The sequence below is a fragment of the Rhipicephalus microplus genome, unplaced genomic scaffold (assembly GCF_043290135.1).
Source record: "Rhipicephalus microplus isolate Deutch F79 unplaced genomic scaffold, USDA_Rmic scaffold_124, whole genome shotgun sequence".
NCBI classification, from domain to species: Eukaryota; Metazoa; Arthropoda; class Arachnida; order Ixodida; family Ixodidae; genus Rhipicephalus; species Rhipicephalus microplus.
The window spans coordinates 277501-292500 of record NW_027464696.1 but is presented as its reverse complement, the minus strand read 5'-3'; the positions used below and the strand labels follow the sequence as shown (position 1 = coordinate 292500).

At 62.1% G+C, this 15000-nt stretch overlaps 2 non-coding genes across 2 annotated transcripts; both read left to right on the top strand.

The window, feature by feature from the left end:
• The first annotated feature begins 10949 nt into the window (after window positions 1-10949).
• Window positions 10950-12764, top strand: LOC142790809 (small subunit ribosomal RNA). The gene has a single exon (XR_012889788.1). It is a non-coding gene; the product is annotated as a small subunit ribosomal RNA (ribosomal RNA).
• A 1719-nt stretch (window positions 12765-14483) lies between these two features.
• Window positions 14484-14636, top strand: LOC142790778 (5.8S ribosomal RNA). The gene has a single exon (XR_012889757.1). It is a non-coding gene; the product is annotated as a 5.8S ribosomal RNA (ribosomal RNA).
• The last annotated feature ends 364 nt before the right edge of the window (window positions 14637-15000 follow it).

The window sequence follows — 15000 nt, the reverse complement described above, 5'->3', positions numbered from 1 at the left end:
GCGCCGCCCCGGCTGACGCGGTTTTTGCCGCCCCGGCTGACGCAGTTCGGACTTAGCACTTTTCGGCTGTGCCTGGCTGGCGGCCCACTCACTCGATCGCCATGTCTGTTTGCCACAGTTTTCCCGGTGGTGCTGCACCCGGGCTCGCCCCGGCTGACGCAGTTTTCGCGCCGCCCCGGCTGACGCGGTTTCGTGCCGCCCCGGCAGACGCGGTTTTCGCGCCGCCCCGGCTGACGCGGTTTCGTGCCGCCCCGGCAGACGCAGTTCGGACTTAGCACTTTTCGGCTGTGCCTGGCTGGCGGCCCACTCACTCGATCGCCATGTCTGTTTGCCACAGTTTTCCCGGTGGTGCCGCACCCGGGCTCGCCCCGGCAGACGCGTTTTTTTTTTCTTTCGCCCCGGCTGACGCAGTTTTCGCGCCGCCCCGGCTGACGCGGTTTCGGGCCGCCCCGGCAGACGCAGTTCGGACTTGGCACTTTTCGGCTGTGCCTGGCTGGCGGCCCACTCACTCGATCGCCATGTCTGTTTGCCACAGTTTTCCCGGTGGTGCCGCACCCGGGCTCGCCCCGGCAGACGCGTTTTTTTTTTTCTTTCGCCCCGGCTGACGCAGTTTTCGCGCCGCCCCGGCAGACGCGGTTTTCGCGCCGCCCCGGCAGACGCGGTTTTTTGCGCCGCCCCGGCTGACGCGGTTTTTTGCCGCCCCGGCTGACGCAGTTCGGACTTGGCACTTTTTGGCTGAGCCTGGCTGGCGGCCCACTCACTCGATCGCCATGTCTGTTTGCCACAGTTTTCCCGGTGGTGCCGCACCCGGGCTCGCCCCGGCTGACGCAGTTTTCGCGCCGCCCCGGCTGACGCGGTTTCGGGCCGCCCCGGCAGACGCAGTTCGGACTTGGCACTTTTCGGCTGTGCCTGGCTGGCGGCCCACTCACTCGATCGCCATGTCTGTTTGCCACAGTTTTCCCGGTGGTGCCGCACCCGGGCTCGCCCCGGCAGACGCGTTTTTTTTTTTCTTTCGCCCCGGCTGACGCAGTTTTCGCGCCGCCCCGGCTGACGCGGTTTCGTGCCGCCCCGGCAGACGCGGTTTTTGCGCCGCCCCGGCTGACGCGGTTTTTGCCGCCCCGGCTGACGCGGTTTTTGCCGCCCCGGCTGACGCAGTTCGGACTTAGCACTTTTTGGCTGAGCCTGGCTGGTGGCCCACTCACTCGATCGCCATGTCTGTTAGCCACAGTTTTCCCGGTGGTGCCGCACCCGGGCTCGCCCCGGCTGACGCAGTTTTCGCGCCGCCCCGGCAGACGCGGTTTTCGCGCCGCCCCGGCTGACGCGGTTTTTGCCGCCCCGGCTGACGCAGTTCGGACTTAGCACTTTTTGGGCTGAGCCTGGCTGGCGGCCCACTCACTCGATCGCCATGTCTGTTTGCCACAGTCTTCCCGGTGGTGCCGCACCCGGGCTCGCCCCGGCAGACGCGTTTTTTTTTTCTTTCGCCCCGGCAGACGTGGTTCCCCCCCCCCTTTTCGCTCGCCCCGGCTGACGAGGTTTTCGCGCCGCCCCGGCTGACGCAGTTTTCGCGCCGCCCCGGCTGACGCGGTTTCGTGCCGCCCCGGCTGACGCGGTTTTCGCGCCGCCCCGGCTGACGCGGTTTTTGCGTCGCCCCGGCTGACACGGTTCGGACTTTGCACTTTTCGGCTGTGCCTGGCTGGCGGCCCACTCACTCGATCGCCATGTCTGTTTGCCACAGTTTTCCCGGTGGTGCCGCACCCGGGCTTGCCCCGGCAGACGCGTTTTTTTTTTTCTTTCGCCCCGGCTGACGCAGTTTTCGCGCCGCCCCGGCTGACGCGGTTTCGTGCCGCCCCGGCAGACGCGGTTTTTTGCGCCGCCCCGGCTGACGCGGTTTTTGCCGCCCCGGCTGACGCAGTTCGGACTTTGCACTTTTTGGCTGAGCCTGGCTGGCGGCCCACTCACTCGATCGCCATGTCTGTTTGCCACAGTTTTCCCGGTGGTGCCGCACCCGGGCTCGCCCCGGCAGACGCGTTTTTTTTTTTCTTTCGCCCCGGCTGACGCAGTTTTCGCGCCGCCCCGGCTGACGCGGTTTCGTGCCGCCCCGGCAGACGCAGTTCGGACTTGGCACTTTTCGGCTGTGCCTGGCTGGCGGCCCACTCACTCGATCGCCATGTCTGTTTGCCACAGTTTTCCCGGTGGTGCCGCACCCGGGCTCGCCCCGGCAGACGCGTTTTTTTTTTTCTTTCGCCCCGGCTGACGCAGTTTTCGCGCCGCCCCGGCAGACGCGGTTTTTTGCGCCGCCCCGGCTGACGCGGTTTTTTGCCGCCCCGGCTGACGCAGTTCGGACTTGGCACTTTTTGGCTGAGCCTGGCTGGCGGCCCACTCACTCGATCGCCATGTCTGTTTGCCACAGTTTTCCCGGTGGTGCCGCACCCGGGCTTGCCCCGGCAGACGCGTTTTTTTTTTCTTTCGCCCCGGCTGACGCAGTTTTCGCGCCGCCCCGGCTGACGCGGTTTCGTGCCGCCCCGGCAGACGCGGTTTTTTGCGCCGCCCCGGCTGACGCGGTTTTTGCCGCCCCGGCTGACGCAGTTCGGACTTTGCACTTTTTGGCTGAGCCTGGCTGGCGGCCCACTCACTCGATCGCCATGTCTGTTTGCCACAGTTTTCCCGGTGGTGCCGCACCCGGGCTCGCCCCGGCAGACGCGTTTTTTTTTTTCTTTCGCCCCGGCTGACGCAGTTTTCGCGCCGCCCCGGCTGACGCGGTTTCGTGCCGCCCCGGCAGACGCAGTTCGGACTTGGCACTTTTCGGCTGTGCCTGGCTGGCGGCCCACTCACTCGATCGCCATGTCTGTTTGCCACAGTTTTCCCGGTGGTGCCGCACCCGGGCTCGCCCCGGCAGACGCGTTTTTTTTTTTCTTTCGCCCCGGCTGACGCAGTTTTCGCGCCGCCCCGGCAGACGCGGTTTTCGCGCCGCCCCGGCAGACGCGGTTTTTTGCGCCGCCCCGGCTGACGCGGTTTTTTGCCGCCCCGGCTGACGCAGTTCGGACTTGGCACTTTTTGGCTGAGCCTGGCTGGCGGCCCACTCACTCGATCGCCATGTCTGTTTGCCACAGTTTTCCCGGTGGTGCCGCACCCGGGCTCGCCCCGGCTGACGCAGTTTTCGCGCCGCCCCGGCTGACGCGGTTTCGTGCCGCCCCGGCAGACGCGGTTTTTGCGCCGCCCCGGCTGACGCGGTTTTTGCCGCCCCGGCTGACGCGGTTTTTGCCGCCCCGGCTGACGCAGTTCGGACTTGGCACTTTTTGGCTGAGCCTGGCTGGTGGCCCACTCACTCGATCGCCATGTCTGTTAGCCACAGTTTTCCTGGTGGTGCCGCACCCGGGCTCGCCCCGGCTGACGCAGTTTTCGCGCCGCCCCGGCAGACGCGGTTTTCGCGCCGCCCCGGCTGACGCGGTTTTTGCCGCCCCGGCTGACGCAGTTCGGACTTAGCACTTTTTGGGCTGAGCCTGGCTGGCGGCCCACTCACTCGATCGCCATGTCTGTTTGCCACAGTCTTCCCGGTGGTGCCGCACCCGGGCTCGCCCCGGCAGACGCGTTTTTTTTTTCTTTCGCCCCGGCAGACGTGGTTCCCCCCCCCCCTTTTCGCTCGCCCCGGCTGACGAGGTTTTCGCGCCGCCCCGGCTGACGCAGTTTTCGCGCCGCCCCGGCTGACGCGGTTTCGCGCCGCCCCGGCAGACGCGGTTTTTTGCGCCGCCCCGGCTGACGTGGTTTTTTGCCGCCCCGGCTGACGCAGTTCGGACTTGGCACTTTTTGGCTGAGCCTGGCTGGCGGCCCACTCACTCGATCGCCATGTCTGTTTGCCACAGTTTTCCCGGTGGTGCCGCACCCGGGCTCGCCCCGGCTGACGCAGTTTTCGCGCCGCCCCGGCTGACGCGGTTTCGTGCCGCCCCGGCAGACGCGGTTTTTGCGCCGCCCCGGCTGACGCGGTTTTTGCCGCCCCGGCTGACGCGGTTTTTGCCGCCCCGGCTGACGCAGTTCGGACTTAGCACTTTTTGGCTGAGCCTGGCTGGTGGCCCACTCACTCGATCGCCATGTCTGTTAGCCACAGTTTTCCCGGTGGTGCCGCACCCGGGCTCGCCCCGGCTGACGCAGTTTTCGCGCCGCCCCGGCAGACGCGGTTTTCGCGCCGCCCCGGCTGACGCGGTTTTTGCCGCCCCGGCTGACGCAGTTCGGACTTAGCACTTTTTGGGCTGAGCCTGGCTGGCGGCCCACTCACTCGATCGCCATGTCTGTTTGCCACAGTCTTCCCGGTGGTGCCGCACCCGGGCTCGCCCCGGCAGACGCGTTTTTTTTTTCTTTCGCCCCGGCAGACGTGGTTCCCCCCCCCCCTTTTCGCTCGCCCCGGCTGACGAGGTTTTCGCGCCGCCCCGGCTGACGCAGTTTTCGCGCCGCCCCGGCTGACGCGGTTTCGTGCCGCCCCGGCTGACGCGGTTTTCGCGCCGCCCCGGCTGACGCGGTTTTTGCGTCGCCCCGGCTGACACGGTTCGGACTTTGCACTTTTCGGCTGTGCCTGGCTGGCGGCCCACTCACTCGATCGCCATGTCTGTTTGCCACAGTTTTCCCGGTGGTGCCGCACCCGGGCTTGCCCCGGCAGACGCGTTTTTTTTTTTTTTCTTTCGCCCCGGCTGACGCAGTTTTCGCGCCGCCCCGGCTGACGCGGTTTCGTGCCGCCCCGGCAGACGCGGTTTTTTGCGCCGCCCCGGCTGACGCGGTTTTTGCCGCCCCGGCTGACGCAGTTCGGACTTTGCACTTTTTGGCTGAGCCTGGCTGGCGGCCCACTCACTCGATCGCCATGTCTGTTTGCCACAGTTTTCCCGGTGGTGCCGCACCCGGGCTCGCCCCGGCAGACGCGTTTTTTTTTTTCTTTCGCCCCGGCTGACGCAGTTTTCGCGCCGCCCCGGCTGACGCGGTTTCGTGCCGCCCCGGCAGACGCAGTTCGGACTTGGCACTTTTCGGCTGTGCCTGGCTGGCGGCCCACTCACTCGATCGCCATGTCTGTTTGCCACAGTTTTCCCGGTGATGCCGCACCCGGGCTCGCCCCGGCAGACGCGTTTTTTTTTTCTTTCGCCCCGGCTGACGCAGTTTTCGCGCCGCCCCGGCAGACGCGGTTTTCGCGCCGCCCCGGCAGACGCGGTTTTTTGCGCCGCCCCGGCTGACGCGGTTTTTTGCCGCCCCGGCTGACGCAGTTCGGACTTGGCACTTTTTGGCTGAGCCTGGCTGGCGGCCCACTCACTCGATCGCCATGTCTGTTTGCCACAGTTTTCCCGGTGGTGCCGCACCCGGGCTCGCCCCGGCTGACGCAGTTTTCGCGCCGCCCCGGCTGACGCGGTTTCGTGCCGCCCCGGCAGACGCGGTTTTTGCGCCGCCCCGGCTGACGCGGTTTTTGCCGCCCCGGCTGACGCGGTTTTTGCCGCCCCGGCTGACGCAGTTCGGACTTAGCACTTTTCGGCTGAGCCTGGCTGGTGGCCCACTCACTCGATCGCCATGTCTGTTAGCCACAGTTTTCCCGGTGGTGCCGCACCCGGGCTCGCCCCGGCTGACGCAGTTTTCGCGCCGCCCCGGCAGACGCGGTTTTCGCGCCGCCCCGGCTGACGCGGTTTTTGCCGCCCCGGCTGACACGGTTCGGACTTTGCACTTTTCGGCTGTGCCTGGCTGTCGGCCCACTCACTCGATCGCCATGTCTGTTTGCCACAGTTTTCCCGGTGGTGCCGCACCCGGGCTTGCCCCGGCAGACGCGTTTTTTTTTTCTTTCGCCCCGGCTGACGCAGTTTTCGCGCCGCCCCGGCTGACGCGGTTTCGTGCCGCCCCGGCAGACGCGGTTTTTTGCGCCGCCCCGGCTGACGCGGTTTTTGCCGCCCCGGCTGACGCAGTTCGGACTTTGCACTTTTTGGCTGAGCCTGGCTGGCGGCCCACTCACTCGATCGCCATGTCTGTTTGCCACAGTTTTCCCGGTGGTGCCGCACCCGGGCTCGCCCCGGCAGACGCGTTTTTTTTTCCTTCGCCCCGGCAGACGTGGTTCCCCCCCCCCCCCTCCGTCTTTCTTTTTGTTTTTTTTTTCGCCGCGGCTGAAGTGGATTTTTCGGTGCCTCGACGCCCCGGTAGTCGCGGTTTTTCCGTTTCCGCACGGCCCCGGCTGACGCTGCTCGGTCACAGTCGCCTTTTGTGGTGATTGCAGACTTCTTGAGCGCGGGTGTTTTTTTTTTGTTGTTGTTGTTGTTTTATTACGCATTCGCTCCAGCAGACGCTGTTTAGACTTTTTGTTTCCTCTTTTATCCTGCGACGAGGTGACGAGGTTTATTCGGTGCCCCGCCGCCCCGGCTGAAGTGATTTTTCCTGTCCCGTGCCGCCCCGGCTGACGCGGTTGGGACTTCGCGTTTGTTCGGCCGCCACGGGTTTTGGCGCACTCGCTCGGTTGCTTGTTGTTGCCACTTGTTGCGAACCCAGGTTTCTTGAGCGAGCGCGGGCGTTTTTTCTTCCTTTCTTTCTTTGTTCTATGTGTTAGCGAATCGGCCTTTAATATCACACGAGGACTCACAACCAACAATTTTCAGTTTGAAGTGTAAATAATCTGCAGGTGTTGACGTAACTGACTTGCCCCGTACCCTTGAGTACATCCATGAAGTTCTCGTAGTACTACTAAATCGCATTATTCCAAGTGGAGAAATTCCCATAAATTTGCAAACCTCTACACGAAAATCGGTGCGCGTGATAAAGTTGAAAATTATCGTCCGATATCAAATGTGCCTTCTATAACACAAATTCTAGGAAAAAAAAAAAACACTTGTTCGCCGTTTTCTGCGCCGTGACTGGCAGCACTCCGGCGAAGCGAAACGGGGTCGATTCGAGCACGATATCGGCGTCTTTCGACGTGCTCGCCGGCGACCGTCGCACGAGTACGTCGCACGAGCGCGTCTGCCGGGGCGCCGTTTGCGAAGCCGACGCAAAAGTGGGAACCGCCGCTCGGATGATCGCCGCTTTCGGCAGAGTGAGTGTTGGCACTCCGGGGAAGCGAAACAGCGTGAATGCGCCCACGAAATCGGCGTATTTTGAAGTGACCGCCGGCGACCGTCGCACGAGTACGGTAAACCGCGTCAGCCGGGGCGTAGTTCGGGACGCCGACGAAAAAGTGGGAAGCGCAACTCGGATCTTCGCCGTTTTTGCAGGAGTGAGTGGCGGCCCTCCTGCGAGACCAAGAAGCATCGATTCGTGCACGAATTCGGCGCCTTTCGACGTGATCGCCGGCGACCGTCGCTCGAGTAGGGCAAACCGCGTCTGCTGGGGCGGGCTTCGGGACGCCGATGCGAAAGTGGGAAACGCTGCTCGGATGTTCGCCGTTTTTGGCCGAGTGAGTGCTGGCACTCGGGCGAAGCCAAACGGGGCCGATTACGGCACGATATCGGCGTCTTTCGACGTGCCCGCCGGCGACCGTCGCACGAGTACGGTAAACCGCGTCAGCCCGGGCGGAGTTCGGGACGCCGATGCGAAAGTGGAGAACGCCGCTCGGATCTTCGCCGTTTTTGGAGGAGTGAGTGGCGGCACTCCGGAGAAGCCAAGGAGCGCCAATTAGCGCACGATATCGGCGTCTTTCGACGCGCTCGCCGGCGACCGTCGCACGAGTAGGGCAAACCGCGTCTGCCGGGGCGGGGTTTACGACGCCGACGCAAAAGTGGGAACCGCCGCTCGGATGTTGGCCGTTTTTGGCAGAGTGAGTGCTGGCACTCCGGCGACGCGAAAGAGCGCGAATGCGCCCACGAAAGTGGCGTATTTGGACGTGCTTGACGGCGACCGCTGCAGGAGTACGAAAAACCACGTCAGCCGGGGCGAGCGACCCACGGCGGTCTGGGTGCTTATCGCTGCTATTATAGGGGCACCCCGGCAGACGCAGAAAAAAAAAAAATTTTTTTTCGACCTTCTTTTTTGCTGGTCGAGCTCGGGTAACCCAGGTCGCAATGGGAGCCGCGCACGAAAGCGGCGTCGCGAGACGCGTTCGCGGTCGCTAGTCGCACGAGCTCGGCAACCGCGTCAGCCGGCGCGGAGTTCGGGATGCCGACGGCTAAGTGGGTACCGCTGCTCGGATGTTCGCCGTTTTTGGCCGAGTGAGTGCTGGCACTCCGGTGAAGCCAAGGAGCGCCAATTCGTGCACGATATCGGCGTCTTTCGACGTGCCCGCCGGCCACCGCCGCACGAGTACGGCAAACCGCGTCTGCCGGGGCGGGGTTTGCGACGCGTACGCAATAGTGGGAACCGTCGCTCGGATGTTCGTCGTCTTTGGCCGAGCGAGTGCTGGCACTCCGGCGAAGCGAAACGGGGCCGATTCGGGCACGATATCGGCGTATTTCGACGTGCTCGCCGGCGACCGTCGCACGAGTACGGCAAAGCGCGTCTGCCGGGGCGAGGTTTGCGACGCCGACGAAAAAGTGGGAAGCGCCGCTCGGATCTTCGCCTTTTTGGAGGAGTGAGTGGCGGCACTCCGGAGAAGCCAAGGAGCGCCAATTAGCGCACGATATCGGCGTCTTTCGACGCGCTCGCCGGCGACCGTCGCACGAGTAGGGCAAACCGCGTCTGCCGGGGCGGGGTTTACGACGCCGACGCAAAAGTGGGAACCGCCGCTCGGATGTTGGCCGTTTTTGGCAGAGTGAGTGCTGGCACTCCGGCGACGCGAAAGAGCGCGAATGCGCCCACGAAAGTGGCGTATTTGGACGTGCTTGACGGCGACCGCTGCAGGAGTACGAAAAACCACGTCAGCCGGGGCGAGCGACCCACGGCGGTCTGGGTGCTTATCGCTGCTATTATAGGGGCACCCCGGCAGACGCAAAAAAAAAAAAATTTTTTTTTCGACATTCTTTTTTGCTCGTCGACCTCGGGTGACCCAGGTCGCAGTGGGAGCCGCGCACGAAAGCGGCGTCGCGAGACGGCTTCGCGGTCGCTAGTCGCACGAGCTCGGCAACCGCGTCTGCCGGGGCGGAGTTCGGGACGCCGACGGCTAAGTGGGAACCGCCGCTCGGATGTTCGCCGTTTGTGGCCGAGTGAGTGCTGGCACTCCGGCGAAGCCAAACGGGGCCGATTCCGGCACGATATCGGCGTCTTTCTACGTGCTCGCCGGCGACCGTCGCACGAGTACGGCAAAGTGCGTCTGCCGGGGCGGGGTTTGCGACGCGTACGCAATAGTGAGAACCGTCGCTCGGATGTTCGTCGTCTTTCGCCGAGCCAGTGCTGGCACTCCGGCGAAGCCGAACGGAGCCGATTCGGGCACGATATCGGCGTCTTTCCACGTGCTCGCCGGCGACCGTCGCACGAGTACGGTAAACCGCGTCAGCCGGGGCGGAGTTCGGGACGCCGATGCGAAAGTGGGAAGCGCCGCTCGGATCTTCGCCGTTTTTGGAGGAGTCAGTGGCGGCACTCCTGTGAAGCCAAGGTGCGCCAATTCGCGCACGATATCGGCGTCTTTCGACGTGCCCGCCGGCCACCGTCGCACGAGTACGGCAAACCTCGTCTGCCGGGGCGGGGTTTGCGACGCCGACGCAAAAGTGGGAACCGCCGCTCGGATGTTCGCCGTTTTTGGCAGAGTGAGTGCTGGCACTCCGGCGAAGCGAAAGAGCGTGAATGCGCCCACGAAAGTAGCGTATTTGGACGTGCTTGACGGCGACCGCCGCAGGAGTACGAAAAACCACGTCAGCCGGGGCGAGCGACCCACGGCGGTCTGGGTGCTTATCGCTGCTATTATAGGGGCACCCCGGCAGACGCAGAAAGAAAAAAAAAATGGGGACATGGCGTGCGTCACCGTGCGGCTTCGCAGCGTTGCCGAAGTCGCCGAGCCCTTCGACTGAGCCGAACGGCGGACAGGGAACGTTGGTCGGCCGTTCTAACCTGTCGGTGCCACGCCGAGACGTCGTTAAGGAAAACCGCGTCGTGGGCCTCTACGACGCCGTCGATTCGTTGTACGTTTGGTGTCCAGCGTGTCGGCGGCGAGTAGCGGACACGTCGTTCACGACTTCGGTCTTTCGCAGTCGACGCGAACTTGCGGAGAGTCGTGGTGCCTCACGTTTTCGGCAGAAACCGCGGCGGAATTTTCCCGTGCGTGCGCGCACGACCTCGGTGCTGTGCCGTCAGCGTAGTGTTGCACAAACTCGTGGCCTACCCAAGGTGCGGTACGTTTGCGGCCGTATCCTCGGTGGCAATTTCGTGAGTAGGGTCGCAAATTCTACGACCTCGGCGGGTTTGAGAGCGACGTAGACTTGTGGCACGCTCAACGTGCCACACGTTTCGGGGCACACCCGCGGTGAAATTTTCTCGAGTACGCTCGTATTAGTGCCCAAGGAGGTCTGGGTACTTATCGCTGCTATTATGTGGGGGTTCTCGTGAGCGGCGTACGCGAAAGCGACCGGGTGTCTGATATGCGGCGGGCTTCGGCCTCGTCAAGCGTGTCCTCGGGTCTGCTCCAGGGGAATCCACGGCAGTCGTCTGCAGCCTCATCCGCTTGATGCGTTAGGGGCTGGTTGTCGGACGGTGCCGTTTTACCACGATATCGAGGTGTGTTCCGTGTCGTCCTCGGGCGATTCAGATGCGAAAGCGCCGAAGACGCGGGCGTGACCCGTCGTCTGGCGGCTTTGCGGTCTCGGCTCCGTTGCTAGTTCCGGCCGGTCCACCGACAGTGCAGCGGGCTTGGGCAACCCGCACGGCGCGACCGAGTCGATGCAACGAAAAAGAGCGAGCATGAACGTGCTTCTTGCCGCACGGCTCCCACTCGTCTTTCGGGAAGGTTGTGCCGTAGCGAGCTCGAACGCCGTCATCTCGGAGTGCAAAATAAGCGTGTTGGGGCGCCTGAAGGTGGCCTCCGCCGCACACAGACTGCGTCCGGCCCGCCGAAGGCAAGGACGGACGCGCAGTCGAACGATTACCTGGTTGATCCTGCCAGTAATCATATGCTTGTCTCAAAGATTAAGCCATGCATGTCTAAGTACATGCCGAAATAAGGCGAAACCGCGAATGGCTCATTAAATCAGTTATGGTTCCTTAGATCGTTTCTTCCTACTTGGATAACTGTGGCAATTCTAGAGCTAATACATGCAGTGAGCCTGGAGCCCTTTGGGTAACGGGTGCTTTTATTAGACCAAGATCGATCGGGTTTCGGCCCGTATTGTGTGGTGACTCTGGATAACTTTGTGCTGATCGCATGGCCACGAGCCGGCGACGTTTCTTTCAAGTGTCTGCCTTATCAACTTTCGATGGTAGGTTACTTGCTTACCATGGTTGTTACGGGTAACGGAGAATCAGGGTTCGATTCCGGAGAGGGAGCCTGAGAAACGGCTACCACATCCAAGGAAGGCAGCAGGCGCGCAAATTACCCACTCCCGGCACGGGGAGGTAGTGACGAAAAATAACAATACGGGACTCTTTTGAGGCCCCGTAATTGAAATGAGTACACTCTAAATCCTTTAACGAGGATCAATTGGAGGGCAAGTCTGGTGCCAGCAGCCGCGGTAATTCCAGCTCCAATAGCGTATACTAAAGCTGCTGCGGTTAAAAAGCTCGTAGTTGGATCTCAGTTCCAGACGAGTAGTGCATCTACCCGATGCGACGGCTCGGACTGAACATCATGCCGGTTCTTTCTTGGTGCACTTCATTGTGTGCCTCGAGATGGCCGGTGCTTTTACTTTGAAAAAATTAGAGTGCTCAACGCAGGCGAGTCGCCTGAATAAACTTGCATGGAATAATAGAACAAGACCTCGTTTCTGTTCTGTTGGTTTTTGGAATACGAGGTAATGATTAAGAGGGACGGACGGGGGCATTCGTATTGCGGCGCTAGAGGTGAAATTCTTGGACCGTCGCAAGACGAACTACTGCGAAAGCATTTGCCAAGAATGTTTTCATTGATCAAGAACGAAAGTCAGAGGTTCGAAGGCGATCAGATACCGCCCTAGTTCTGACCATAAACGATGCCAACCAGCGATCCGCCTGAGTTACTCAAATGACTCGGCGGGCAGCTTCCGGGAAACCAAAGTATTTGGGTTCCGGGGGAAGTATGGTTGCAAAGCTGAAACTTAAAGGAATTGACGGAAGGGCACCACCAGGAGTGGAGCCTGCGGCTTAATTTGACTCAACACGGGAAAACTTACCCGGCCCGGACACTGGGAGGATTGACAGATTGAGAGCTCTTTCTTGATTCGGTGGATGGTGGTGCATGGCCGTTCTTAGTTGGTGGAGCGATTTGTCTGGTTAATTCCGATAACGAACGAGACTCTAGCCTATTAAATAGGTGCGGGGTTCCCAGCACCTTACAACCTTCTTAGAGGGACAAGCGGCTCCTAGCCGCACGAAACAGAGCAATAACAGGTCTGTGATGCCCTTAGATGTCCGGGGCCGCACGCGCGCTACACTGAAGGAAGCAGCGTGTCTTTATCCCTGTCTGAAAAGACTGGGTAACCCGTGGAACTTCTTTCGTGATTGGGATAGGGGCTTGCAATTGTTCCCCTTGAACGAGGAATTCCCAGTAAGCGCGAGTCATAAGCTCGCGTTGATTACGTCCCTGCCCTTTGTACACACCGCCCGTCGCTACTACCGATTGAATGATTTAGTGAGGTCTTCGGACCGATGTCCGGCGCGGCCTTTCGGTTGCGCCGGTCTGTTGGAAAGATGACCAAACTTGATCATTTAGAGGAAGTAAAAGTCGTAACAAGGTTTCCGTAGGTGAACCTGCGGAAGGATCATTAACGGATTGTGAAGGGTGAGCGCCTCGGCTGCGTCTGCGCCCGACACTTTCTGCCGCTGACCCCGTTTGGACGCGGGGTCGGCTTTTCCCCACGGGGCTGCCTGAATGTGGAGCGGCACCCCGTGACAAATTGTTGCGCCCAGCGGACGCCAACACCGCGACCTTGGACGGTCGGCCAGGTGGCGGACGCGGGTACAAACGGCGCAACGCACTCATAGGTCGGCTTTCGACCCGCCACTGCACCGTGGCTCGAAGCGCTCGAAATGCGCGACCCGACCGCTGCGGGACCGCCTAGTACTGTAAACAGGAGCGGCGGAGCGCGAACGGCGAGTCGTGGTTACGTCGGTAGAAGGCGAGGCTGCGCGTTCCCGAAACGCCAGCCGAGTGCCCTCCCGACCGTTCGAGCGTGCAAGAACGAGACCCGACAATCGCGCGGCGACTGCCAAGTACGAGAGGAACGGCACAAGCGTCGGCGGTCGGTCAAGGAACTGGCGATGTGACGGGTCCGCTGTGCACCAGTGCATACCGTCCCGCCGTCCGCGGCAAGCGCCTCCGCGTCCTCGGGTGACGGAGGCTGCCGGTCGGTTCTTGCAGGCGAGGGATCTCGCTGGCACCGGTTCGCGTTGACGCGCGGCCGGTCATGGCACGGCGATGCGACGGCCGAGGTGCGCAGTACTCGATGGAGGAACCGCACGCTCCGATGACCGTCCCGCCCTCCGCGGCGTATGCGTACCGACCGTAATGGTTGCAGCAGCGCCGGCCGGCTTTTGAATTCGCCACACGAAACACGGTGCGAGATCGCGGTTAGGGGAGCGTCGACGTTGCCAGGCGTTTTGCTTGCTGCCGAGGGAAAGGCGGCACGGCCACGTCGCGCTCGTCGCGATTAGCGGGTCTGCGCGCTTTGGGAAGGTGCCGCAACGACTTGCCGAAAGAGGAAGCACGGAAGAACGAGGGACTTGGACGTCCCGACAATTGAACGCACTTGCGGCCAGGCCCTTGCTGGCTTCGTTCTTCCGCCTCGAGTAGGCTCGTACGCGGCTCCGGCGCCGAAAGTGGTCCTTGGCACCGACTTCGGTGGACGTGGGAAGTGCCGCGCAAGTACGGCGCGCCTGGCTCCACCTGTTGGCTAAAGTAAGCAGCCGGATCGGCATTTTGGTGTGCGGTGGCAAACCGTGGATGCGAAAAAAGCTTGTGCGATTTCGTGGAACAAAAAGCGGGGGTCCCCCTTTTTATGCGGAGGAGACCGACCCGCCCGCCGTGGTGAACCGCGACGCCACGGTAAAAACGGGAGAGGCTTGTTGATGGGACCGTGCATCCCGCGCTCCACGGAGGCCGGGAGGCGGCCGCCCGAGGAAATGTGTAGCCGTCGAGGCCCGCATCTGCGTGCACTCTTATCCAAATGGGTGTACCGCAGGCATTTTCTGGTTAGGCGGGCCAATGAGAGCGAGCACACAACGATACCTACGGGTCCGGCTTGGAGAACCGGCTTCGACGCCTCCCGAGTATTTATAGAGGGGTGGACCACGAAAGCACTCGCAAGTAGCGGAAGCGAAACGCCGTCCGAAACACACCGTTTGCTCGATTTGCGGCAGCCGAAAAAGGCGCGGCAGAGTTTTGGAGTCCAAGCGTGCGCTGAAAAGCGCCCTTCTTGGCCACTGTTTGGCCGAGTGCCAGAAACGTTTGGTTTTGACTGTACGGAATTGAACAAACACTTTTTCACGACTCTAAGCGGTGGATCACTCGGTTCTCGGGTCGATGAAGAACGCAGCCAGCTGCGAGACTTGGTGTGAATTGCAGGACACACTGAGCACTGATTCTTTGAACGCACATTGCGGCCTTGGGTCTTCCCTTGGCTTCGTCTGTCTGAGGGTCGGATCACATATCAAGAGAGCCTTCGGCGCACAAGGGAACGTGAGCCGTCGACTCGTTTTGACCGCGTCGGCAACACGGACAGCACGCTGAACACCTCACAGCGAGCGCCAACAGCGGCCACTCAAGGGCGAGACGGTGGCGACCGTCGTGCCAGAGCCCAACCGAAACGGGGGCGACCGACTGCATTGAGGATGTGGCACCTCGTTGAGACCGCCGCAGGACTTCGAGTCGGAAGGAAGCCTGCAGGGAAAGTGCGGTCGAGGTTGCGTACTCCTCTCTGCGACCGGGCGCGCAAGAGCTGCGAGAGCCACGGACGCGCAACTTTAACGCACGGTAAACACGAGGAGCGAAAGCCGGCCAGCAAA